General features: G+C 38.0%; 1 pseudogene; it reads right to left on the bottom strand.

Moving 5' to 3' along the window:
* LOC129561270 (stathmin pseudogene) overlaps positions 1-21,225 on the bottom strand; it is a 142,368-nt pseudogene extending 121,143 nt beyond the window's left edge.
* Positions 21,226-26,720: the final 5,495 nt, after the last annotated feature.

The raw sequence follows: 26,720 nt of genomic DNA on the forward strand, positions 1-26,720 counted from the left end.
TTATCTTTAGATGGGAAAAATGCCAAACCAGATAAAAGTGAAAGAATACTATGAGAACATCCTTGTCAATGGTACCAACCAGAGTCTGCCTCAGGTCAAGAGGCCCAAACTTGGAAAAATAATTTATTACTCATAACCATAGTACAATATCTATAGGACAGGTAACCAGTCATTCAGATAGTATTTGCCAATAAGGCTTCATCCCAGACAGAATAAATCAAAAATTATTTGAATACAGCACAGGAACAAACATTTCTAACAATCCCCTTTGCTACCTACCAAGTAGCCAGCTGAATTCTAATCCAGAATATGTATTTGAGAATCTACATACCCAAATGATGATATCGAAACAATCAAACAAAAATACACTTACTACGAATTATGGAATCTTTTTAATTGTATAATCTAAATTATTCAAGAAAGAAGGGATGACTTTTCTGTCAAATCCTTAACCCTTCAAAAGATCATGATGTTGAAATTAACCTAGTATAAATAGCATTCCTCAAGACACATGCACACACACACACACACACACACATTACATTTTTATCCTTATTATGCACAGGATATCAGCTAATATAGTAATATCTTACGCTCAGGAATGATCCCTTCCGTTTCGTCGCTCAGTCGTTTCCGACTCTTTGCAACCCTGTGGACTGTAGCCTACCAGGCTTTTCGGTCCATGGGATTCTCCAGGCAAGAATACTGGAGTGAGTTACCATTTCCTTCTCCAGGGGATCTTCCCGACAGAGGGATCAAACCCAGGTCTCCCGCATTGGAGGCAGACGCTTTAACCTCTGAGCCACCAGGGATACTTTTCACATTTTTATAAACTGAAAGTCTTATTTATAACATCTAAGTTAGCATATTAAAAAGTAGAAACATTACTTTGCCAACCAAGGTCCATCTAGTCAAGGCGATGGATTTTCCAGTGGTTATGTATGTATGTGAGAGTTGGACTGTAAAGAAAGCCGATTGCCTAATAATTGATGCTTTTGAACTGTGGTGTTGGAGAAGACTCTTGAGAGTCCCTTGGACTGCAAGGCAATCCAATCAGTCATTCTAAAGGAGATGAGTCCTGGGTGTTCATTGGAAGGACTGATGCCAGAGATGGCACTCCAATACTTTGGCCACCTCATGAGAAGAGTTGACTCACTGGAAAAGACTCTGATGCTGGGAGGGATTGGGGGCCAGGAGGAGAAGGGAATGATAGAGAATGAGATGGCTGGATGCCATCACCGACTCAATGCACGTGAGTTTGTGTGAACTCTGGGAGTTGGTGATGGACAGGGAGGCCTGGTGTGTAGTGATTCATGGGATCGCAAAGAGTCGGACAGGACTGAGTGACTGAACTGAGCTGAACTGAACTGAAGTGACTGAACAATAGCAGTATGAAATATATACATACAAAGACATACATATTTAAATATATACCTGCAAAGATATCTAACTTGTAGTTATAGCCCCTTCCTTCCTTTAAATAATTTATTGGTTCTTTACTCTAAAACATCTTTTGAGTATAAAGGTGAAATACAAATGCATTCAGACAAACAGAAAATGGAGAATTCATCACAGCAGAAATGCTGAGAAGAATATTCTACGTAGTGATTATCATAAGTTCGGTAACATAAACCTGTTGGAAGCTTGGAGATGTAGATAAGAAATAAAAGTGATAAAATGTGACAATGTGGGTAAGACTAGATAAGTATTAGCTGTACAATATAATAATAGTAATGCCTTGTGCAGTTTTAAATAAATACAGAAAATCATATAAAAACATGCATATATGTAGACTGGGTTACAGCTGCTGGTAAGTCACTCCAGTCGTGTCCGACTCTGTGTGACCTCATAGACGGAAGCCCACCAGGCTACCCCATCGTGGGATTCTACAGGAAGGAACACTGGAGTGAGTTGTCATTTCCTTCTCCAATGTGTGAAAGTGAAAAGTGAAATTGAAGTCGCTCAGTCGTGTCCGACGCTTAGCGAACCCATGTACTACAGCCAACAAGGCTCCTCCATCCATGGGATTTTCTAGGCAAGAGTACTAGAATGGGGTCCCATTGTCTTCTCCGGTAGAAAGGGTTCAATGTACTTAAAAAGTTTCAGATATTTGTATGGTCTAGAATGTGATATAAGTATCAATTTTTGTCAAAATATATGAAGCTAATAGGGCAAATCACTAGACCATTCAATATGTCCTAAATCAAATCCCTTATGATTATACAGTGAAAGTAAGAAATAGATTTAAGGGACTAGATCTGATAGATAGAGTGCCTGATGAACTCTGGAAGGAGGTTCATGACATTGTACAGGAGACAGGGACCAAGATCATCCCCATGGAAAAGAAATGCAAAAAAGCAAAATGGCTGTCTGAGGAGGCCTAACAAATAGCTGTGAAAAGAAGAGAAGCTAAAAGCAAAGGAGAAAAGGAAAGATATAAGCATCTGAATACAGAGTTCCAAAGAATAGCAAGGAGAGATAAGAAAGCCTTCCTCAGCGATCAATGCAAAGAAATAGAGGAAAACAACAGAACAGGAAGAACAAGAGATCTTTTCAAGAAAATCTCTATTCCAAGGGAACATTTCATGCAAAGATGGGCTCAATAAAGGAGAGAAATGGTATGGACTTAACAGAAGAAGAAGATATTAAGAAGATGTGGCAAGAATACACAGAAGAATTGTACAAAAAAGATCTTCATGACGAAGATAATCATGATGGCATGATCACTCACCTGGAACCAGATATCTTGGAATGTGAAGTCAAGTGGGCCTTAGAGAGCATCACTAAGAACAAAGCTAGTGGAGGTGATGGAATTCCAGTTGAGCTATTCAAATCCTGAAAGATGATGCTGTGAAAGTGCTGCACTCAATATGCCAGCAAATTTGGAAAACTCAGCAGTGGGCACAGGACTGGAAAAGGTCAGTCCTCATTCCAAATCCCAAAGAAAGGTAATGCAAAAAATGCTCAAACTACTGCACAATTGCACTCATCTCACAGGCTAGTAAAGACATGCTCAAAATTCTCCAAGCCACGCTTCAGCAATATGTGAACTGTGAACTTCCAGATGTTCAAGCAGGTTTTAGAAAAGGCAGAGGCACCAGAGATCAAATTACCAGCATCATCTGGATCATGGAGAAAGCCAGAGTTCCAGAAAAACATCTATTTCTGCTTCATTGACTATGCCAAAGCCTTTGACTGTGTGGATCACAATAAACTGCAGAACATTCTGAAAGAGATGGGAATCCCAGACCACCTGACCTGCCTCTTGAGAAACCTGTATGCAGGTCAGGAAGCAACAGTTAGAACTGGATATGGAACAAAAGATTGGTTCCGAATAGGAAAAGGAGAACGTCAAGGTTGTAAATTGTCACCCTGCTTATTTAACTTATATGCAGAGTACATCATGAGGAATGCTGGGCTGGAAGAAGCACAAGCTGGAATCAAGATTGACGGGAGAAATATCAATAACCTCAGATATGCAGATGACACCAGCCTTATGGCAGAAAGTGAAGAGGAACTCAAAGGCCTCTTGATGAAAGTGAAAGAGGAGAGTGAAAATGTTAGCTTGAAGCTCAACATTCAGAAAACGAAGATCATGGCACCTGGTCCCATCACTTCATGGGAAATAGATGGGGAAACAGTGGAAGCAGTGTGAGACTTTATTTTTTTGGGCTCCAAAATCACTGCAGATGCTGATTGCAGCCAGGAAATTAAAAGACGCTTACTCCTTGGAATGAAAGTTATGACCAATCTAGATAGCATATTAAAAAGCAGAGACATTACTTTGCCAAAAAAAAGTCCGTCTATCAAGGCAATGGTTTTTCCCGTGGTCATGTATGGATGTGAGAGTTGGACTGTGAAGAAAGCTGATCACCATAGAATTGATGCTTTTGAACTGTGGTGTTGGAGAAGACTCTTGAGAGTCCCTTGGACTGTAAGGAGATCCCACTAGTCCTTTCTAAAGGAGATCAATCCTGGGTGTTCATTGGAAGGACTGGTGCTAAAGCTGAAACTCCAATACTTTGACCACCTCATGCGACGAGTTGACTCACTGGAAAAGAGTCTGATGCTAGGAGGAATTGGGGGTGGGAGGAACCGGGGACGACAGAGAATGAGATGGCTGGATGGCATCACCGACTCGATGGACATGAGTTTGAGTGAACTCCGGGGGTTGGTGATGGACAGGGAGGCCTGGCATGCTGTGATTGTTTGGGTCTCGAAGAGTCGGACACCTGAGTAACTGAACTGAACTGAACTAAATTATAAATGTAACCCATAAGGTAAGCATGTAAAAAATAGTGAAATTGCTTGTTAATGTCAACTTAATAGCAGAGAAATGCAGTGACAAAATGCTTCATCCATCCAAAAGAATATAAGAATGGAAATAATGTAACAGGACAGTTGGAACAAAATAAATCATAGAGTGAGATATATTTAACTCCAATACAAAGCAATTACACTAAATTTGGACTAAAATCTTCATATTAATGACAAAGGTACATTGTCAGATAAAGGAATCTTTCAGAAATATGTATTAAATAAAAAAACATGTATTTTTATAGGAATGTGGATTATATGACAAAATTAAAATTTTTGAATATATGCTAAATGACGAAGCTCAAATTAAAAATATTAAATTTTAGAAAAACAAGTTTGAACTCATTAAGAAATAATTGTCATGAGGACCTCTGACATAACCATATGGATAATATATATATGTATATAAATTCATTTATGTTTATGTGTAATATGACATCTACGAAGAAATATAATGGAGTGATTCCATGAAAACCACATGGGGGCCTAATGTTCAACTGAAACATTTCTACTCCTAAAAATTTCTTCTAAACATTTGTATTTGTTACATGTGAAATGGCACCTTAAAATCTTTTTTCTGGAAAACTGTTGAGATCGTTCTTATCCGTAACCTGATAAGTAAATCACAGAAAATGAACTTTTAAAGAGTAAATGCCCAAGTATTATTATTTCAAGAATTGTGATATACTAAACCAGTTATGGACAGGGAGGCCTGGCGTGCTGTGATTCATGGGGTCGCGGAGAGTCGGACACAACTGAGCGACTGAACTGAACTGAACTTAAACCAGTTATGACAGATGAGTCATAGAAGTCCCACACTTCTCACTCTTTTCTTCAGTACATTCACTACAAAAAAATACAGAATTATTTCTGATTGATTGTAAGGATTTCTCGTAGCCCCTTTCCTTTCAGACCGTCAGTAGACCCTAGATAACTGCTACAGTTGGGAAAACTGTAAAAAGATAAGTTTCACTTTTCTATATGCTTTCAAAATCAAAGAAAAATGCATGAAAGAGCAATTATTGATGATATTCTATATTAATAATGCATCAACTGAAAATTAATAACCAAAGAATAAACAAAATTGCCAGTAACTTTGAAAGAATCTCTTAAAATGTCTTATTGACTCATGAATGAAATTGGAAATCAAATCTGAAATAAAAGATTACTTAGAAAGCAGTGAAAAAAATAGTATATCAAATTTCTTGAGTACAGGCAAGTAATATCCAGAGTAAAATTTCTAGCCCCTAGTTTTTCATTATCAAATAACAAAGAAAACGATAAATTAACTAAAGAGAAACAGTTAGAGAAAGGAATTCTCTAATTAAATGCATATCCGTTCCTTTCCATTCCGTCGCTCAGTCGTGTCCGACTCTTTGCGACCCCGTGGACTGTAGCCCACCAGGCTTCTCCGTCCATGGGATTTTCCAGGCAAGAATACTGAAGTGGGTTACCATTTCCTTCTCCAGGGGATCTTCCCGACCCAGGGATCGAACTAAGAATAGCCAGAGTTTTATACAATTATTGTTATTTTCAAGGAACTTATTTGTGTATCTATCAATTTTCATTTTTATCTACCTTTTATATATTACTATATGCAATTAAATGCATATAGTAAATAAGTTCCTTGAAAATAACAATAATTGTATAAAACTCTGGCTATTCTTATTTGAAAGAAAATATGTTATATAAATTAGAATATAATTAAGGAATAAATATTAATTCAGATAAAATTATTTAAATACCAATGATACTAATAATTATTTCAAGTTATGCACTTTAGTGTACTCAATAAAGCGCTGAAAGGCATTATGAAATTTGTAGGCAAACTAAGCTTCCTAAGAGTATAAGCAGCATGTTTATTTTGCTGATAGTAAACTCCAAGGAATTTTGCATTATTTCCTATTGTTTTATTTTAAATGTTTCAGAGTATAGAGCAAGAAGTGTTTTATATGTCTTTATATAAAACCAGCAGAAGACTGTAAAGGTGAATACAAACCTTCTTGAAACACATGTAAGCTTTTAGGTAGTGTTGGTGGCTACACAACAAAACTACTGGTTTGTGGGTGATAAAGTACAAAGCAAAACAGGAGATATGACATTGACATGCCCTTCCTCACCACTAGGGCAGGGTAATAGCGAATGGTACTGGGTGGTTGCTGCAGGCCAAGCCCTCAGGATGGAAATTCCTGCAGTCCCCACTCAGCAGGTCCTGATGCTGTAGAAATCATTGGCTCACACTGCCCAGTTGCACATTTATATGTTCATATTTATTTTAGATTATTGCTAACTAAAATAAAACAAAGTCTGAAATGTGTCTTTAAAAAAGGTAATCCCTTTACTTTATGAACTAATGAAGGTAGACAGTTCTATAGATCAGAGCAGAAGACCTTTGATAGTGCTCTTAATTGACAGGTTATTGCTCAGTCAACTGGATGACCCTCCTAGGACAGGCATAACCAGGAGAACTGAAATAATCTTAATCCACTCATTCTGAAAGCTTTTTGTTCACCCAGCCTTAACATTAAAACAAAACAAAACAAATCTTATTTCCCCCTCTAGCAAAAGAGGTTGTGATGTGGGGTTGCTGCATTTCTGAATGTCCCTCAACATACTAATATACAAGCAACTGAAACATTTATAAATAAATATTTCAAAAATAAATACATAAAAACACACAAAAGAATTCACTATTGTATGTGGATGCAAGTCTTTACAATTATAAAAGTAAATGTTACTCTGCTGCTGCTGCTGCTGCTAAGTTGCTTCAGTTGTGTCTGACTCTGTGCGACCCCATAGACGGCAGCCCACCAGGCTCCCCCTTCCCTGGGATTCTCCAAGCAAGAACACTGGAGTGGGTTGCCATTTCCTTCTCCAATGTGTGAAAGTGAAAAGGGAATGTGAAGTCGCTCAGTCACGCCCGACTCATAGCGACCCCATGGACTGCAGCCTACCAGGCTTCTCCATTCATGGGATTTTCTAGGCAAGAGTACTGGAATGACTTACCATTGCCTTCTCCTAAATGTTACTCTATTAAATGGCTAATATGCCATATTATTATTTCCCCTTTCAGTTTTTATTCAAAATGTTTTAAATTGGAAATGGAAAGATATCACTTTATTTATGATCTAGTTAATATAAAGGCAACACCATGTGGCATAATAACATAAAGTCTCATGAAATTCAGGAATAAAAAGAGATCCACTGTCACCACTAATGTTGTATTTTATCCTAAAAATTTGACCAAACAGGACCAAAAACCAATTAAGTAAATGTTAAAAATTTGCTCTTATTTCCAAATAATACTATTATCTCCTTGGAAAGAGATCAATGAAACTGTCTTTAACTTTTAGAGAACTGAGATAAGTAAAGCACATTTCCTAGGGAAAAAAAAATAGACAAAAATAATAAAAATCCTGTAAAATGCATTACAAATGTAATTTGAAATTACAAACACTCAACCTTTTCTATTACTCCAAGAAATGAAAATAAAATTAAAATACAACTTTGTATTTCAAATTGGAAAATCAGTCAAAGAGTTATGGCATGATTATTATTCTCAGCTGAGAAGTGAAGTGAAGTGAAGTCGCTCAGCCCTGTCTAACTCTTTGTGACCCCATGGATTGTAGCCTACCAGGCTTCTCCATCCATAGGATTTTCCAGGCAAGAGTACTGGAGTAGGTTGCCATTTCCTTCTCCAGGGGATCTTCCCTGAGCTGATAAGTGAGTCATAATAATTAATTTTTACTATATACCAATAGTTCAGTTCAGGCATGCAGTTGTGTCCGACTCTTTGTGACCCCATGGACCACAGCACGAGGCCTCCCTGTCCATCACCAACTCCTGGAGCTTACTATAACTCATGTCCACTGAGTCAGTGAAGTCATCCAACCATCTCATCCTCTGTCATCCCCTTCTCCTCCACCTTCAGTCTTTCGCAGCATCAAGCTCTTTTCCAATGAGTCAGTACTTAACATTAGGTTGCCAAAGTATTGGAGCTTCAGCTTCAGCATCAGTCCTTCCAAGGAACATTCAAGACTGATGTCCTTTAGCATGGATTGGTTGGAACTCCTTACAGTCCAAGATACTCTCGACAGTCTTCTCCAACACCACATTTCAAAAGCATCAATTCTTCAGCACTGAACTTCCTTTATAGTCCAACTCTCACATCCATACCTGACTACTAGAAAAACCATAGCTTTGACTAGATGGATCTTTGTTGGCAAAGTAATGTCTCTGCTTTTTAACATGCTTTCTAGGTTGGTCACAGTTTTTCTTCCAAGTAGCTGCTGCTTCTGCTAAGTCACTTCAGTCGTATCCCACTCTGTGTGACCCCATAGACGGAAGCCCACCAGGCTCCCCCATCCTTGGGATTTTCCAGGCAAGAACAGTGGAGTGGGTTGCCATTTCCTTCTCCAATGTGTGAAAGTGAAAAGTGAAAGTGAAGTCGTGTCTGACCCTTAGCGACCCCACGGACTGCAGCCTACCAGGCTCCTCCATCCATGGGATTTTCCAGGCAAGAGTACTGGAGTGGCTTGCCATTGCCTTCTCCTCCAAGTAGCTAGTGTCTTTTAATTTCATGGCTTTATTCACCATCTGCATTGATTTTGGAGCCCCCCAAATAAAGTCTCTCACTGTTTCCATTGTTTACCCATTTATTTGCCTTGAAGTAATGGGACTAGATGCCGTGATCTTAGTTTTCTGAATGTTGAGTTCTAAACCAACATTTTCACTCTCCTCTTTCAATTTCATCAAGAGGCTCTTTAATTATTCTTCACTTTCTTGCATAAGGATGGTGTCATCAATAACATATCTGAGGTTATTGATATTTCTCCTGGCAATCTTCATTCAAGGTTGTGCTTCATCCAGGCCAACACTTCTCATGATGTACTCTGCATATAAGTTAAATAAGCAGGGTGACAATATACAGCCTTGACACACACCTTTTCCAATTTGGAACCAGTCTGTTGTTCCATGTCCAGTTCTAACTGTTACTTCTTGACCTGAATACAGATTTCTCAAGAGTCAGACCAGGTGGTCTCGTATGGCCATATCTTGAAGAATTTTCCACAGTATATTGTAATCCACACAGTCCAAGGCTTTGGCATAGTCAATAAAGCAGAAATAGATGTTTATCTGGAACTCTCTTGCTTTTTCTGATGATCCAATGGATGTTGACAATAGTAGGTACCAATAAGTTACCAATAGTAGGTATTATGTAAGGTATTGTCTAACTACTTGAAAAATGTATATAAAACATATATTTACTGATCACATAATCAGTTCAGTTCAGTTCAGTCACTAAGTCGTGTCCGACTCTCCACGACCCCATGAATCACAGCACGCCAGGCCTCCCTATCCATCACCAACTCCCAGAGTTCACGCAAACTCATGTTCATCGAGTTGGTGATGCCATCCAGCCACCTCATACTGTGTCATCCCGTTCTCCTCCAGCCCCCAATCCTTCCCAGCATCAGAGTCTTTTCCAGTGAGTCAGCTCCTCGCATGAGGTGGCCAAAGTATTGCAGTTTCAGCTTTAGCATCAGTCCTTCCAGTGAACACCCAGGATTGATCTCCTTTAGAATGGACTGGTTGGACATCCTTGCAGTCCAAGGGACTCTCAAGAGTCTTCTCCAGCACCACAGTTCAAAAGCATCAATTCTTCAGTGATCAGCTTTCTTCACAGTCCAAATCTCACATCCATATATGACCACTGGAAAGACCATAGCCTTGACTAGACGGACCTTTGTTAGCAAAGCAATGTCTCTGCTTTTTAATATAATATCTAGGTTGCTTATAACTTTCCTTCCAAGGAGTAAGCGTCTTTGAATTTCATGGCTGCAATCAGCATCCGCAGTGATTTTGGAGCCCCCCTCCAAAAAAAAAAAAAACTCTGACACTGTTTCCACTGTTTTCCCATCTATTTCCCATGAAGTGATGGGACCAGATACCATGATCTTTGTTTGCTGAATGTTGAGCTTCAAGCCAACCTTTTCAATCTCCTCTTTTACTTTCATCAAGAGGCTTTTGACTTCCTCTTCACTTTCTGCCATAAGGCTGGTGTCATCTGCATATCTGAGGTTATCGATATTTCTCCCAGCAATCTTGATTCCAGCTTGTGCTTCCTCCAGCCCAGGGTTCCTCATGATGTACTCTGCATATAAGTTCAATAAGCAAGGTGACAATATACAGCCTTGACGTTCTCCTTTTCCTATTTGGAACCAGTCTGTTGTTCCATGTAGAGTTCTGACTGTTGTTTCCTGACCTGCATACAGGTTTCTCAAGAGGCAGGTCAGGTGGTCTGGGATTCCCATCTCTTTCAGAATATTCCACAGTTTATTTTGATCCACACAGTCAAAGGCTTTGGCATAGTCAATGAAGCAGAAGTAGATGTTTTTCTAGAACTCTTTTGCTTTCTCCATGATCCAGGTGATGTTGGCCATTTGATCTCTGGTGCCTCTGTCTTTTCTAAAACCTGCTTGAACATCTGGGAGTTCACAGTTCACATATTGCTGAAGCCTGGTTTGGAGAATTTTTGAGCATGACTTTACTAACGTGTGAGATGAGTGCAATTGTGTGATAGTTTGTTCATTCTTTGGCATTGCCTTTCTTTGGGATTGGAATGAAGATTGACCTTTTCCAGTCCTGTGCCCACTGCTGAGTTTTCCAAATTTGCTGGCATATTGAGTGCAGCACTTTCACAGCATCATCTTTCAGGATTTGAAATAGCTCAACTTGAATCCATAATCTCCATTAGTGTTCTTTGCAGTGATGCTTTCTAAGGCCCACTTGTCTTCACATTCCCAGATGTTTGGCTCTAGGTCAGTGATCACATTATTGTGATTATCTCGGTCGTAAAGATCTTTATTGTACAGTTCTTCTGTGTATTCTTGCCAGCTCGTCTTAATATCTTCTGCTTCTGTTAGGTCCATACCATTCCTGTCCTTTATCGAGACCATCTTTGCATGAAATATTCCCTTGGTATTTCTAATTTTCTTGAAGAGATCTCTAGTCTTTCCCATTCTTTTGTTTTCCTCTATTTCTTTGCATTGATTGCTGAGGAAGGCTTTCTTATCTCTCCTTGCTATTCTTTGGAACTCTGCGTTCAGATGTTTATATCTTTCCTTTTCTCCTTTGCTTTTTGCTCCTCTTCTTTTCATAGCTATTTGTAAGGCCTCCTCAGACAGCCATTTTGCTTTTTTGCATTTCTTTTCCATGGGGATGATCTTGGTCCCTATCTCCTGTACAATGTCACAAACCTCCGTCCAGAGTTCATCAGGCACCCTATGTATCAGATCTAGTCCCTTAAATCTATTTCTCACTTCCACTGTGTAATCATAAGGTATTTGATTTAGGTAAAATCTGAATGGTCTAGTGGTTTTCCCTACATTCTTCAATTTGAGTCTGAATTTGGCAATAAGGAGTTCATGATCTGAGCCACAGTCAGCTCCTAGTCTTGTTTTTGCTAACTGTATACAGCTTCTCACAGAATAGGCAACTGTAATTATTTTAGTCCTGAAATATAAAATAATAGATTGCTTATTGATTATATATGTGTATATATACATATGCATTCTTCCCAGATTGCTCAATGGGAAAGAATTCATCTCCAAGTAAGAGATTCATGTTTGATCCCTGGATCAGGAAGTGTCCCTGGAGAAGGAAATTACAATCCACTCCAGTATTATTACTTGGGAAATCCCAAGGACAAAGGAGCCTGGCAGGCTCTAGTCCATGACATCACCAAGAGTTGAACACAACTTAGCGACTAAACAGCAACATCAGAATACATATGTGTGCATATATATATATATATACATTATGAAAATAATAAATGACATTTTCTCTTACTAATTGTTTTAAGAAGAGTTGAGTTTCATTCTTTATTCTATTTTATGTATAATTGATGGTTACCATTATATTTTCACTGAATTTTTCAATATACATTATGTTGTAAAAATATATGTTTTTTTACTAAGACATATGCAACAATTTCAGCAACACTAGTGTTTTTTATGCTACTTTATTCTTTCTAAAATCATGCTAGAAATGTGAAATTAAAGGGACCAACTTTTAATAAGCTTACCAGAATTTGTGCATTCAAATGTATTTTCGTCTTTAAAAAGCCAGTCTGGATGGCTATATGTTTATTCTAATGAGAGCATTATTTCCATTTTTAGAACTTATCTTTTTAAATTTCCTTCCAAAGCTTCAGCATATTATTTTAATGTCAAATAGGAAATATATTTGTTTTCATTGTAAGATGGAAATCCAAATAATTTCTAGATTTAATTCTGCTTAATAAAGTGGGATATCAAACTGCCTAAAATTGCTTTTCATTGTTTTACTTAAAATTATGTGTAATTTCCTTTCTGCGTTGCCTACATACTTATATTTATAGGCAATTATAATCAATTAACTTTGAAATTATTTTGAACAATCACTCCAATGTAAGATAAAGCATACAATCTCAAGTAACATAAAGAATGCTTAATTTCTGATATTTTATACCAAAAGCTGTATTTTACTCTGCAGCCACTGTAAATCTTTCCTCTATGATTTTTACAGAGAATATAGTATCATTGTGATTTTATTTTTTTAAATCTTATTAATGCAAGAACATTAAACTGATCTAAAAAATACTGAAAGGAAGATTTGTTTTTAACCTAAGAAGAAGTTGGCAATAGATTTTCTTAGGCAGCCAAAAAGAAGATTGAAGAAAATTCTGAAGCTGCTTAGGTGCAATTATTGAAAGGTTATGGTTGCCTGTTTTCACTTCAGACCTTTGAACATATACATTATATTCTCAGCGGTGCAGATTGGCCTTATTAGCCTCATTTGCATGAACCAAAGCTGTGTAGTCAGCAATGTCATTGCCCAAAGAAGCAATCCTACTATTTCAAGTGAAAATATTTTTTCTTTCCAAAATGAGAAAGCTGACTACAATACCAATTAGACATATTTGACATATGCTAAATAAACATATTAACCACATTACCCAGTAGATTATTTGATTTCTCAGGAAATATTTGCTTCAAATCCTGGGACCATTTGACAAAGAGATAGCCATTTAAATATGTATGTGTTACTCCATTTTTGCAGGGTGCAGACTTACAGTCTTGTTTTTGTCTCACAGATGTGTGTTTTACATCTTTGCAGACAGCTACAATTGCAGGTGTGCAAATGGACTAGGCAGAGCCCATGCTCTGACGCACTATGATTTCCTAAGCAATAGTCAACACTGAGGGTACAGACTAGCCATGTGACCAAGAGAGCAGCTGCAGCTGAAACACAACAAAACTTAATTAGTCATATAGTTTAACATGTTTAAATGTTTGCCTCATATTTACTTTAATCCACAGGATGAGAATAATATTAAAGACGGTTGTGGGATATAGTTTTAAAATATCCTTGTAGAAAGTGTCCATTTTTGGCAAAGTTTAATTTTACTTATTGTGCAAAATGATACTTGACCTTTGGCAACAGACAGATCTAGACTCAAATACAGTTCTGCCATTTAATTGTTATGTGACCTACTGAGGCAAGATGGCAGGGAGCATGTGTTTCAGGATTTATGAAGTGTGCTGTAAAGTTTTCTAACACGAGTGCCTGAAAATTATGACAATTTTTGACGGTAGTATAAATGCCTGACATTAAGCTTTTTATTACCAAGGAAATCATTTCAAAGAATTTCATCTCAAATAAACATACCACAGGCTACACTAGATAAAAGTCAAGTTGCCCCACCCATCAAGAACCCATTTTCAGAAAGTCCTGTTTGACCTTGATAACTAGCCTTGTGCGGACTCTGCTTTTCCCTTCCTAGTCTTTAATTCCCACTGTTTTAGCTTTAATCTCACCAATAGAATGAAATTTGAAACCCTAGGCACCCCACCCACAACCCCAACAAAGGCAGAACACCAGGTCTGCTCCATCTGTTTATCTGAGATGTGACATTTCTGTATGGCCCCAGAAATGCCATGTTCCCCCTCCACAATCTATGGTAGTAGAAATTATTGCTGAGGTATGTCTTACAAACATAATAAGAACCACATGGTCAACTCCTATTGCAATATTGGCTCTAGTTGGGGAAGGGTTTGTGGGGGGCTGCCCTGGTAGTGTGGACCAGATGAGATTCCCAGGTGTTCCTGCCCAATGGCATCACTGTTGATTGGCTGATCCATCAAAAACAAATTTGATGTATTTAATCTCATGCTTAAAATAATAGGTTTTAAATTAATACTAATTTCTATTGGTAGTATTCATTCATTAATTTCTACATTTATTCTATAAGTATAAATATACTTAGTTTGCATTGTCTATGTGATTGAAATTGACCTAAATGGATTAATGTTAAGGTGAACAAGTTTTGGCTTCACTCAAGGAAGAACCCTCTGATTACCTTCAGTTCATTTCAGTTCAGTTGAGTCTCTCTTTAATGTCCAACTCTCTGCAACCCCATGAATCACAGAACGCCAGGCCTCCCTGTCCATCACCAACTCCCGGAGTTCATGCAAACTCATGTCCACAGAGTCAGTGATACCATCCAGCCATCTCATTCTCTGTCGTCCCCTTCTCCTCCCACCCCCAACCTTTCCCAGCATCAGAGTCTTTTCCAGTGAGTCAACTCGTCGCATGAGGTGGCCAAATATTGCAGTTTCAGCTTCAGCATCAGTCCTTATAACACTAATAGATTTTATTGCAAATGCTTGAATAGCTCGGTTCTTTAGATGTTTATAGTGTAAATTCCCTGAAGGCTGTCTTGTTCCCACTGAATCCCTACACAAATATATATGTTAGTTCCTAGCACCAAGAGGGAGCCCAAGAAAATTTATTTAATTTATAATGATTGAATAAATAAAGGAGGCGCTGGAACAGCACTGAGAATTTGCAAGGATTGTGGTAAGGTGACAGATAGATTAACACATTATCTCTCTGCTTGGATTAAGTACAAATATTCTGGGAGTTCTTAACAGAGGAAATTAATCTAATCTTGTGGTTTGTTGTTTAGTTGCTGCCCTGTGATGCTTCTGATTTATTGACTACACCAAAGCCTTTGGCTGTATGGATCACAACATACTGTGAAAAACTCTTCAAGAGATGGGAATACCAGACCACCTGACCTGCCTCCTGAGAAATCTGTATGCAGGTTAAAAAGCAACAGTTAGAACTTGAAATGGAACAAGAAACTGGTTCCAAATTAGGAAAGGAGTACATCAAGGCTGTATATTATCACCTGCTTATTTAACTTATATGCAGAGTACATCATGAGAAATTCTGGGCTGGATAAATCACAAACTGGAATTGAGATTGTTGGGAGAAATATGAATAACCTCAGATATGCAGATGACACCACCCTTATGGCAGAAAGTGAAGAAGACTTAAAGTGTCTCTTGATGAAATTGAAAGAGGAGAGTGAAAAAGTTGGCTTAAAACTCAACATCCATTATCAGTTGCTTCATTTGCTATTATTTTCTCCCATTCTGAAGGCTGTCTTTTCACCTTGCTTAGAGTTTCCTTTGATGTGCAGAAGCTTTTGATTTTAATTAGGTCCCATTTGTTTATTTTTGCTTTTATTTCCAATATTCTGGGAGGTGGGTCATGGAGGATCCTGCTGTGATTTATGGCGGAGAGTGTTTTGCCTACCTTCTCCTCTAGTAGTTTTATAGTACCTGATTTTACATTTAACTCTCTAATCCATTTTGAGTTTATTTTGGTATATGGTGTTAGGAAGTGTTCTAGTTTCATTCTTTTACAAGTGGCTGACCAGTTTCCCCTGCACCACTTGTTAAAGAGACTATCTTTTGTCCATTTTATATTCTTACCTCCTTTGTCGAAGATAAGGTGTCCGTAGATGTGTAGGTTTATCTCTGGGCTTTCTATTTTGTTCCATTGATCTATATTTCTGTCTTTATGCCAGTACCATACTGTCTTGATGACTGTGGCTTTGTAGTAGAGCCTGAAGTCTGGCAGGTTCAGCTCCTGCAGCTCAATTCCAGAAAACTAAGTGACCCAATCAAAAAATGGGCCAAAGAATTAAATAGACATTTCTCCAAAGAAGACATAAAGATGGCTAACAAACACATGAAAAAATGCTCAACATCCCTCATAATCAGAGAAATGCAAATCAAAACCACAATGAGATACCACTTCACACCAGTCAGAATGGCTGCTATACAAAAGTCTACATGCAATAAATGCTGGAGAGGGTGTGGAGAAAAGGGAACCCTCTTACACTGTTGGTGGGAATGCAAACTAGTACAACCACTATGGAGAACAGTGTGGAGATTCATCAAAAAAAACTGGAAATAGAACTGCCATATGATCCAGCAATCGCACTCCTGGGAATACACACCGAGGAAACCAGAATTAAAAGAGACACATGTACTCCAATGTTCATTGCAGCACTGTTTATAATAGCCAGGTCATGGAAGCAACCTAGATGTCCATCTGCAGATGAATGGATAAGAAAGCTTTGGTACATATACACAATGGAGTATTTTTCAGCCATCAAAAAGAATGCATTTGAATCAGTTTTAATGAGGTGGATGAAATTGGAGCCAATTATACAGAGTGAAGTAAGCCAGAAAGAAAAACATCAATACAGTATACTAACGTATATATATGGAATTTAGAAAGATGGTAACCTGAACCCTGTATACGAGACTGCAAAAGAGACATAGGCATATAGAACCGTCTTTGGGACTCTGGGAGAGGGTGAAGGTGGGATGATTGGGGAGAACGGCATTGTAGCATGTATATTATCATAAGTGACCAGTCTAGGTTCGACACATGATACAGGATGCTTGGGGCTGGTGCACGGGGATGACATAGAGGGTGGATATGGGGAAGAGGGAGGTGGGAGGGGGGTTCAAGAAAGAGAACACATGTACACCCAGGGTGGATTCATGTCAATGTATGGCAAAACCAACCAATATATTAATGTAAGGTAATTTGCCTCCAATAAAATAAATTTAAAAAATAAATAAATATAACTCAACATCCAGAAAATGAAGATCATGGCACCTGGTCCCATCACTTCATTGCAAATAGATGGGGAAACAGTGGAAACAGTGAGAAACTTTATTTGGGGGGCTCCAAAATCACTGCGGATGGTCATTGCAGCCATGAAATTAAAAGACGCTTGCTTCTTGGAAGAAATGCTATGACCAACATAGGCAGCATATTAAAAAGCAGAGACATTATTTTGCCAACAAAGGTCCATATAGTCAAAGCTATGGCTTTTCAAGTTTTCATGTATGGATGTGAGAGTTGGACTGTAAAGAAAGCTGAGAGCCTAAGAATTGATGCTTTTCAACTGTGGTGCTGGAGAATACTCTTTTTTTTTTTTTTCCTTTTTCTAAAGTTTTAAAAAATTTATTTATTTTAATTGGAGGCTGATTGAAGCTAATCACTTTACAATATTTTAGTGGTTTTGCAATACATTGACATGAATCTGCTCCGAGTGAACATAGGTTTCCCTTCCTGAGCCCCCCTCTCACTTCTTTCCCCATCACATCCCTCTGGGTCATCCCAGTGCACTAGCCCTGAGCACCCTGTCTCATGCATTGAACCTGGACTGGTGATCAGTTTCACATATGATAATATACATGTTTCAATGTTATACTTTCAGATCATCCCACCCTCGCCTTCTCCCACAGAGCCCAAAAGACTGTTTTATATACCTGTGTCTCTTCTGCTGTCTCGCATATAGGGTTATCATTACCATCTTTCTAAATTCCATATATATGCGTTAGTATACTGTATGTTAGTATACTTACTTCACTCTGTATGATAGGCTCCAGTTTCATCCACCTCATTAGAACTGAATCAAATATATTCCTTTTAATGGCTAAGTGATACTCCACTGTGTATATGTACCACAGCTTGCTTACCCATGCATCTGCTGATGGACATCTAGGTTGCTTCCACGTCCTGGCTATTATGAACAGTGCTGCGATGAACATTGGAGTACAAGTATCTCTTTCAATTCTGGTTTCCTCTTTGTGTATGCCCAGGAGTGGGACTGCTGGGTCATATGGTGGTTCTATTTCCAGTTTTATAAGGAATCTCCACACTGTTCTCCATAGTGACTGTACTAGTTTAAATTCCCACCAACAATGTAAGAGGGTTCCCATTTCTCCACACCCTCTCCAGCATGTATTGTTTGTAGACTTTTTAATGATGACCATTCTGAATGGTGTGAGGTGGTTTCTCATTGTAGTTTTGATTTGAATTTCTCTTATAATAAGTGATGTTGAGCATCTTTTCATGTGTTTGTTAGCCATCTGAATGTCTTATTTGGAGAATTGTCTGTTTAGTTCTTTGGCCCATTTTTTGATTGGGTTGTTTATTTTTCTGGAATTGAGCTGCAAGAATTGCTTGTATATTTTTGAGGTTAATTTTTTGTCAGTTTCTTCATTTGCTATTACTTTCTCTCATTCTGAAGGCTGTCTTTTCACCTGGCTTATAGCTTCCTTCATTGTGCAAAAGCTTTTAAGTTTAATTAGGTCCCGTTTATTCATTTTCTCTTTTATTTCCATTACTCTGGGAGATGGGTCATAGAGGATCCTGCTGTAATTTATGTCGGAGAGTGTTTTGCCTATGTTTTCCTCTAGGAGTGTTATAGTTTTGGGCCTTAGGTTTAGATCTTTAATAAATTTTGAGTTTATTTTTGTCTATGGTGTTAGAAATTGTTCTAGTTTCATTCTTTTACAAATGGTTGACCAGTTTTCCTAGCACCAATTGTTAAAGAGATTATCTTTTCCCCATTGTATATTCTTGCCACCTTTGTCAAAGATAAGGTGTCCATAGGTTCATGGATTTATCTCTTGGCTCTGTATTTTGTTCCATTGATCTATATTTCTGTGTTTGTGGCAGTACTATGCTGTCTTGATGACTGTAGCTTTGTAGTATAGACTGAAGTCTGGTCGGTTGATTCCCCCAGTTCCATTCTTCTTTCTCAAGATTGCTTTGGCCTTTCAAGTTTTTTTTTTATTTCCATACAAATTGTGAAATTATTTGTTCTAGTTAGTTCTGTGAAAAATATTGTTGGTTGCTTGATAGGGATTACATTGAATCTATAGATTGCTTTGGGTAATATACTCTCTTTCAGTATATCGATTCTTCCAATCCATGAACACAGTATATTTCTCCATCTATTTGTGTCCTCTCTGATTTCTTTCATTAGTGTTTTATAGTTTTCTATATATAAGTCTTTTGTTTCTTTAGGTAGATATGTTCCTAAGTATTTTATTCTTTTTGTTCCAATGGTGAATGGAATTGTTTCCTTAATTTCTCTTTCTGTTTTCTCATTGATAGTGTATAGGAACGCAAGGGATTTCTCTGTGTTAATTTTATATCCCGCAAACTTACTATATTCATTGATTAGCTTTAGTAATTTTCTGGTGGAGTCTTTAGAGTTTTCTCTATAGAGGATCATCTCATCTGCAAACAGTGAATTTTTTACTTCTTGTTTTCCAATCTGGATTCTTTCTACTTCTTTTTCTGCTCTGATGGTTGTGTTCAAACTTCCAAAACTATGTTGAATAATAGTGGTGAGAGTGGACACCCTTGTCTTGTTCCTGACTTTAAGGGAAATCCTTTCAATTTTTCACCATTGAGGATAATGTTTGCTGTGGGTTTGGTGAAGACTCTTCAGAGTCCCATGGACACAAGATCATACAAGCCAATCATAAAGGAAATCAGTCCTAAATGTTCATTGGAAGGTCTGATGCTGAAACTCCAATATTTTAGCCACCTGACGCTAAGAAAAGACTATGATGATGGGAAAGATTGAAGGTGGGAGGAGAAGAGGATGACAGAGGATGAGATGGTTGGATGGCATCACCAACTGGATGGACACGAGTTTGAGAAGGCTCCAGATTTGGTGATGGACAGGGAAGCTTTGCATGCTGCAGTTCGTAGGGTCGTAAATAGTCGGACATGACTGAACAACTGAACTGAACTGGCTCCTCTGTCCATGGGATTTCCCAGGCAAGAATATTGGAGTGGGTTGCCATTTCACATGATTGGAGAATGTGGCAGGGGTAGAATTATGGTATGTTGAATGTGTTTGTCTGTGCATATGTGTACTCTCATGCTAATGGATTATACAGTCTCAATTTTTCCCTCAGAACAATTATTCATCTAACATATACATGAAGGGTAATGCCATACATTTTCAGATAATTCATTAAACGCTATATTGGAATTTTTAAATGTCTATGTTTCTTGGCTACATGAATATAATTCATTGATTCATTTAAAATTTTTAAATATAAATTTCAATGAATTTGAATCTTTGTTTTAATAACATTCACACAAAATCAATGCCTACGGTACTTTCAATTTAGTCAATATTTTCTAGTAGTCTTTAATGTGGTTTTCTCTATTTTAAGATACTTGTGAAGTACATTTTGTGTTTCACCTAAACGTATTTGAAATATCTGTAGGTTTAATGATGACAATGTCAGCTATAAATTGACACTTACCAAGAACATTTCCAAAGACCAAGCAACCAAGGCATTTGCCATCTGCCTCTATAGAAATTGGACCCTATACTGCTACAGCTGTTGACCTTCAACATCCTTTGAGGGAGCTCATTGCAGAGTGAGGCACTCTGTGCTCCAGGGAATCTGGTGCGACAAGTCTGTAGATAGTTGGATGTTTTTAGGAACAGATTTTATTATCTCAATCCTTGCACCTCCTCATACCTAGAAAAATATTAAATCCCTTCATGGAAACATAAGAAACTCATGACTAACAGAAAAAACTTTTGTAAAATTATTACATCATGGTGTTGAACTCCCCCTTCACCAATGCCTTATATATACCTTCCCCCACTGCTGCTTTGGAGCAGTCTCTCAGGGCTATCTGAGACGCTGCCTCCAGGGATGCAGCCATCATTTTGCCCCAAATAAAACTTCACTTGCAGCTATTAAGCTGTACATCTTTTTTTAGTCGACAACAAAAAAGGAGTGTTTTTTTTTTTTTTTTCTTTCTGATGTTAGATAGATACTGGTTTCTAACTTGTTTTTGCTTTTTTTTTTCTTCATTTAGTATACACATATTGTGTACTCTCTATAATGACCCTTGAACAATGACAGGTTTGAACTGCAGGGGTCCTCTTATATGTCTATTTTTAAAATAAATGCTACATTATTATATGATCCGTGGTTGTTTGGACCTGCGGTTGTGGAATCATGGATGCTGACTGTAAAGCGATCTCCCCCTTCTCAACTCTGGAGGAGTGGAGCCTCTAACTCCCTTCCCCACCCCAACTGTTTAGGAATCAACTGTACGTGCCCTCTCCTCTGGTTTCCTTATTCCATTGAAAGGCACTTCATTTGCTCATTCACTTGAGCTGGAAACCGCAGCTTTATCTCTGGTTCTGCCCTCTCCTTTTCCCTTCATATCCAATCTGTAAGTTCAGAATACTTTGTTTTAAACAAAATCTGAATTTTTCACTCCATTCCCATTTATACTCCTGTGTTTTTGCTGCGTTCTCACACCTAGGCTCCTTTTTACGAACCATTTTTGTTCCTTAATTTTATCTTTCTAAAACATTGGTTGTATGTCTTACTACTATTTGTTTCTGGAAAAGGAAATGGTAAACTAATGCAATACTCTTGCCTGGAGAAATCCATGGACAGAAAACACTGGTAGGCTACAGTCCATGGGGGTCACAAAAAGTTGGATACAACTGAGTGATCAACACACAGCACTTTCAGTATCTAGTTATTTATTGAATGCATTAAATAAATGTATTTTGGGGTTTTCTTTATATGCTAGGCATCAACTTAGGTAATGTAGATTAAAGATATCTTTTAATGATTATATATTATATAATATGGTACATATATTCTTTTGGATTTTGCATATATGTACATATAATTCATAAGAAAAAGAAAGCCTAAGGTGAGAAAGATGCCTAAAAAAAAAGTAATAATTTTGGTCTAAAGTGTTATGATTTTCAGATATGGTATTCAAAGGACGCAAAATACTCATATAAGAATAACAATGAGTTAAACTGCAATGTCAAATCAATCTGGCTGTTATTATCAATGAAAATTGGCTTAGTGAACCTAAGTCATTACACTCATAAATGTATATGATGGCAGTTATTTGGAACCAGCAAGAATATTAAAGTTGAGTTACTTCAAAATTTTCTTCTTGACATTGTAAAAAACTTGGCCGTTTAGTGCAATTTGCCAGATATTGCAGAGATTATTAATGGCAAGCAGTGAAGTAAATGCTTTGATATATTCAAAGCAATAGACTTGATTTTAATTATTCTTCTCTACCTCATTTTATAAATGATTTTCTTTTTATACATAACTTTTATAAATATATTAATTTAACATATAGGTATAAACAATTTTAAAAATGACAGAATGATTTCTTTTCGTTTCCAAGGCAAAACATTCAATATAACAGTAATCCAAGTTTATGCCCCAACCAGTAACGCTAAAGAAGCCGAAGTTGAACAGTTCTATGAAGACTTACAAGACCTTTTATAACTAACACCCCAAAAAGATTTCCTTTTCATTATAGTGGACTGAAATCCAAAAGTAGGAAGTCAAGAAACACCTGGAGTAACAGGCAAATTTGGCCATGGAGCACGGAATGAAGCAGGGCAAAGGCTAATAGAGTTTTGTCAAGAGAACGCACTGGTCATAGCAAACACCCTCTTCCAACAACACAAGCGAAGACTCTACACATGGACATCACCAGATGGTCAACACCGAAATCAGATTGATTATATTCTTTGCAGCCAAAGATGGAGAAGCTGTATACAGTTAGCAAAAACAAGACCAGGAGCTGACTGTGGCTCAGACATGAACTCCTTATTGTCAAATTCAGACTTAAATTGTAGAAAGTAGGGAAAACCAGTAGACCATTCAGATATGACCTAAATAAAATTCGTTATGATTGTACAGTGGAAGTAAGAAATAGATTTAAGGGACTAGATCTGATAGAGTGCCTGATGAACTCTGGATCGAGGTTCGTACATTGTGCAGGAGACACGGACCAAGACCATCCCCATGGAAAAGAAATGCAAAAAAGCAAAATGGCTGTCTGAGGAGGCCTTACTAATAGCTGTAAAAAGAAGAGAAGCGAAAAGCAAAGGAGAAAATGAAAGATATAAGCATCTGAATGCAGAGTTCAAAAGAATAGCAAGGAGAGATAAGAAAGCCTTCCTCAGCGATCAATGCAAAGAAATAGAGGAAAACAATAGAATAGGAAAAACAAGACATCTTTTCAAGAAAATTAAAGATATTAAGAGAACGTTTCATGCAAAGATGGGCTCGATAAAGGACAGAAATGGTATGGACCTAACAGAAGCAGAAGATATTAAGAAGAGGTGGTAAGAATACACAGAAGAACTGTACAAAAAAGATCTTCAAGACCAAGATAATCACGATGGCATGATCACTCACCTGGAGCCAGACATCTTGGAATGTGAAGTTAAGTGGGCCATAGAAAGCATCACTACAAACAAAGCTAGTGGAGGTGATGGAATTCCAGTTGAGCTATTTCAAATCCTGCAAGATGATGCTGTGAAAGGGCTGCACTCAATATGCCAGCAAATTTGGAAAACTTAGCAGTGGCCACAGGATTGGAAAAGGTCAGTCTTCATTCCAATCCCAAAGAAAGGCAATGCCAAAGAATGCTCAAACTACCGCACAATTCCACTCATCTCACATGCTAGTAAAGTCATGCTCAAAATTCTCCAAGCCAGGCTTCAGCAATACGTGAACCGTGAACTCCCAGATGTTCAAGCAGGTTTTGGAAAAGGTAGAGGCATCAGAGATCAAAATGCCAACATCCGCTGGATCATGGAGAAAGCAAGAGAGTTCCAGAAAAACATCTATTTTTGATTTATCGACTATGCCAAAGCCTTTGACTGTGTGGATCACAAGAAACTGTGGAAAATTCTGAAAGAGATGGGAATACCTGACCACCTGACCTGCCTCTTGAAAAACCTGTATGCAGGTCAGGAAGCAACAGTTAGAACTGGACATGGAACCACAGGCTGGTTCCAAATAGGAAAAGGAGTACGTCAAGGTTGAATTCTGTCACCCTGCTTATTTAACTTCTATGCAGAGTACATCATGAGGAACGCTGGGCTGGAATCAAGATTGTCGGGAGAAATATCAATAATCTCAGATATGCAGATGACACCACCCTTATGGCAGAAAGTGAAGAGGAACTCAAAGGCCTCTTGATGAAAGCGAAAGAGGAGAGTGAAAAGGTTGGCTTGAAGCTCAACATTCAGAAAACAAAGATCATGGCATCTAGTCCCATCACTTCATGGGAAATAGATGGAAAAACAGTGGAAAGAGTGTCAGACTTTATTTTTGTGGGCTCCAAAATCACTGCAGATGCTGATTGCAGCCATGAAATTAAAAAACGCTTACTCCTTGGAAGGAAGTTATGACCAACCTAGATAGTATATTAAAAAGCAGAGACATTACTTTGCCGAGAAAGGTCCATCTAATCAAGGCTACGGTTTTTCCAGTGATCCTCTATGGATGTGAGAGTTGGACTGTGAAGAAAGCTGATTGCCGAAGAACTGATGCTTTTGAACTGTGGTGCTGGAGAAAACTCTTGAGAGTCCCTTGGACTGCAAGGAGATCCAACCCGTCCATTCTAAAGGAGATAGATCCTGAGTGTTCATTGGAAGGATTGATGCTAAAGCTGAAACTCTAATACTTTGGCCACCTGATGCAACGAGTTCACTCACTGGAAAAGACTCTAATGCTGGGAGGGATTGATGGCAGGAGGAGAAGGGGACGACAGAGAATGAGGTGACTGGATGGCATCACCGAATCAACGGACACGAGTTTGATTGAACTCCAGGAGTTTGCGATGGGCAGGGAGGCCTGGTGTGCTGTGGTTCATGGGGTCGCAAGGAGTCTGACACGACTGACTGAACTGAATTTCTATTGTGTTGGTGGTGCCATCCAACAATAACACTCTCTGCCATTCCCTTCTCATCCTGCCCTCAATCTTTCCCAGCATCTGGGTCTTTTCAAATGAGTCAGTTCTTCACATCAGGTGGCCAAAGTATGGTATTTCAGCTTCAACATCAGTCCTTCCAAAGATCATTCAGGACTGATTTCCTTTAGAATGTACTGGTTGTAATTCCTTGCAGTCCAACAGGCTGTCAGGTGTCTTCTCCAACACCACAGTTCAAAAACTTCAATTCTTTGGCGGTCAGCTTTCTTTGTAGTCCAACTCTCACATCCATACATGACTACTGGAAAAATCATAGCCTTGAGTACATGGACCTTTTTTGGCAAAGTAATGTCTTTGCTTTTTAATATGCTGTCTATGTTGGTCATTACTTTTTTTCAAGGAGTAAGCGTCTTTTTATTTCATGGCTTCAGTCAACATCTGCAGTGATTTTTTAGCCATCAAAACTAAAGTCTGTCACTGTTTCCACTGTTTCTCCATCTATTTGCCATGAAGTGATGGGACTGGATGCCATTTTCTTAGTTTTCTGAATTTTGAGCTTTAAGCCAACATTTTCACTCTCCTCTTTCTCTTTCATCAAGAGACTTTTTAGCTCTTCTTCACTTTCCTCCATAAAATGGTATCATCTACATATCTGAGGTTATTGATATTTCTACCAGCAATCTTGATTCCAACTTGTGTTCATCCAGCTCAATGTTCCTCATGATGTACTCTGCATATAAGTTAAATAAGCAGGGTGACCATATACAGCCTTGACATACTCCTTTTCCTATTTGGAACCAGTCTGTTGTTCCATGTCCAGTTCTAACTGTTGCTTCCTGACCTGCATACAGATTTCTCAGGAGGCAGGTTAGGTGCTCTGGTATTTCCATCTCTTGAAGAAATTTCCACTATATATATTTATATATATTTATGTTCAGTTTAGTCGCTCAATCATGTCCGACTCTTTGTGACCCCATGAATCACAGCACGCCAGGCCAGCCATCTCATTCTCTGTCGTCCCCTTCTACTTCTGCTCCCAATCCCTCCCAGCATCAGAGTCTTTTCCAGTGAGTCAGTTCTTCACATGAGGTTGGTAATAAATGTGATTTCGGTTTTTTTTATTGTTGAAATTTCCCATTTGATATTGGAACATATTCTTAGTTAATGTGATTATTTTATACTTATTTTTAATGTGCATTTCTTGCTTTATACTTTTTTGGATAATGACATTGCTGTTTGTTTTATATTTATTTTAGACATAGAATATTATATTAGACATAAAGCAAATTCGAGTGATTTTCTTATCTGAGTTCAAAATGGGTCATAAAGCAATTGGTCATAAGCTAGCAACAATAACAACAAGTAACAAAAACAACACATTTGATCCTGGGACTGCTAATGAATGTACAATGAAGTGGTGGTTCAACAAGTTTTACAAA

The sequence above is a fragment of the Moschus berezovskii genome, chromosome 10 (genome assembly GCF_049115385.1).
Source record: "Moschus berezovskii isolate FMDL1 chromosome 10, NW_MosBer_1.0, whole genome shotgun sequence".
Taxonomy (NCBI): domain Eukaryota; kingdom Metazoa; phylum Chordata; class Mammalia; order Artiodactyla; family Moschidae; genus Moschus; species Moschus berezovskii.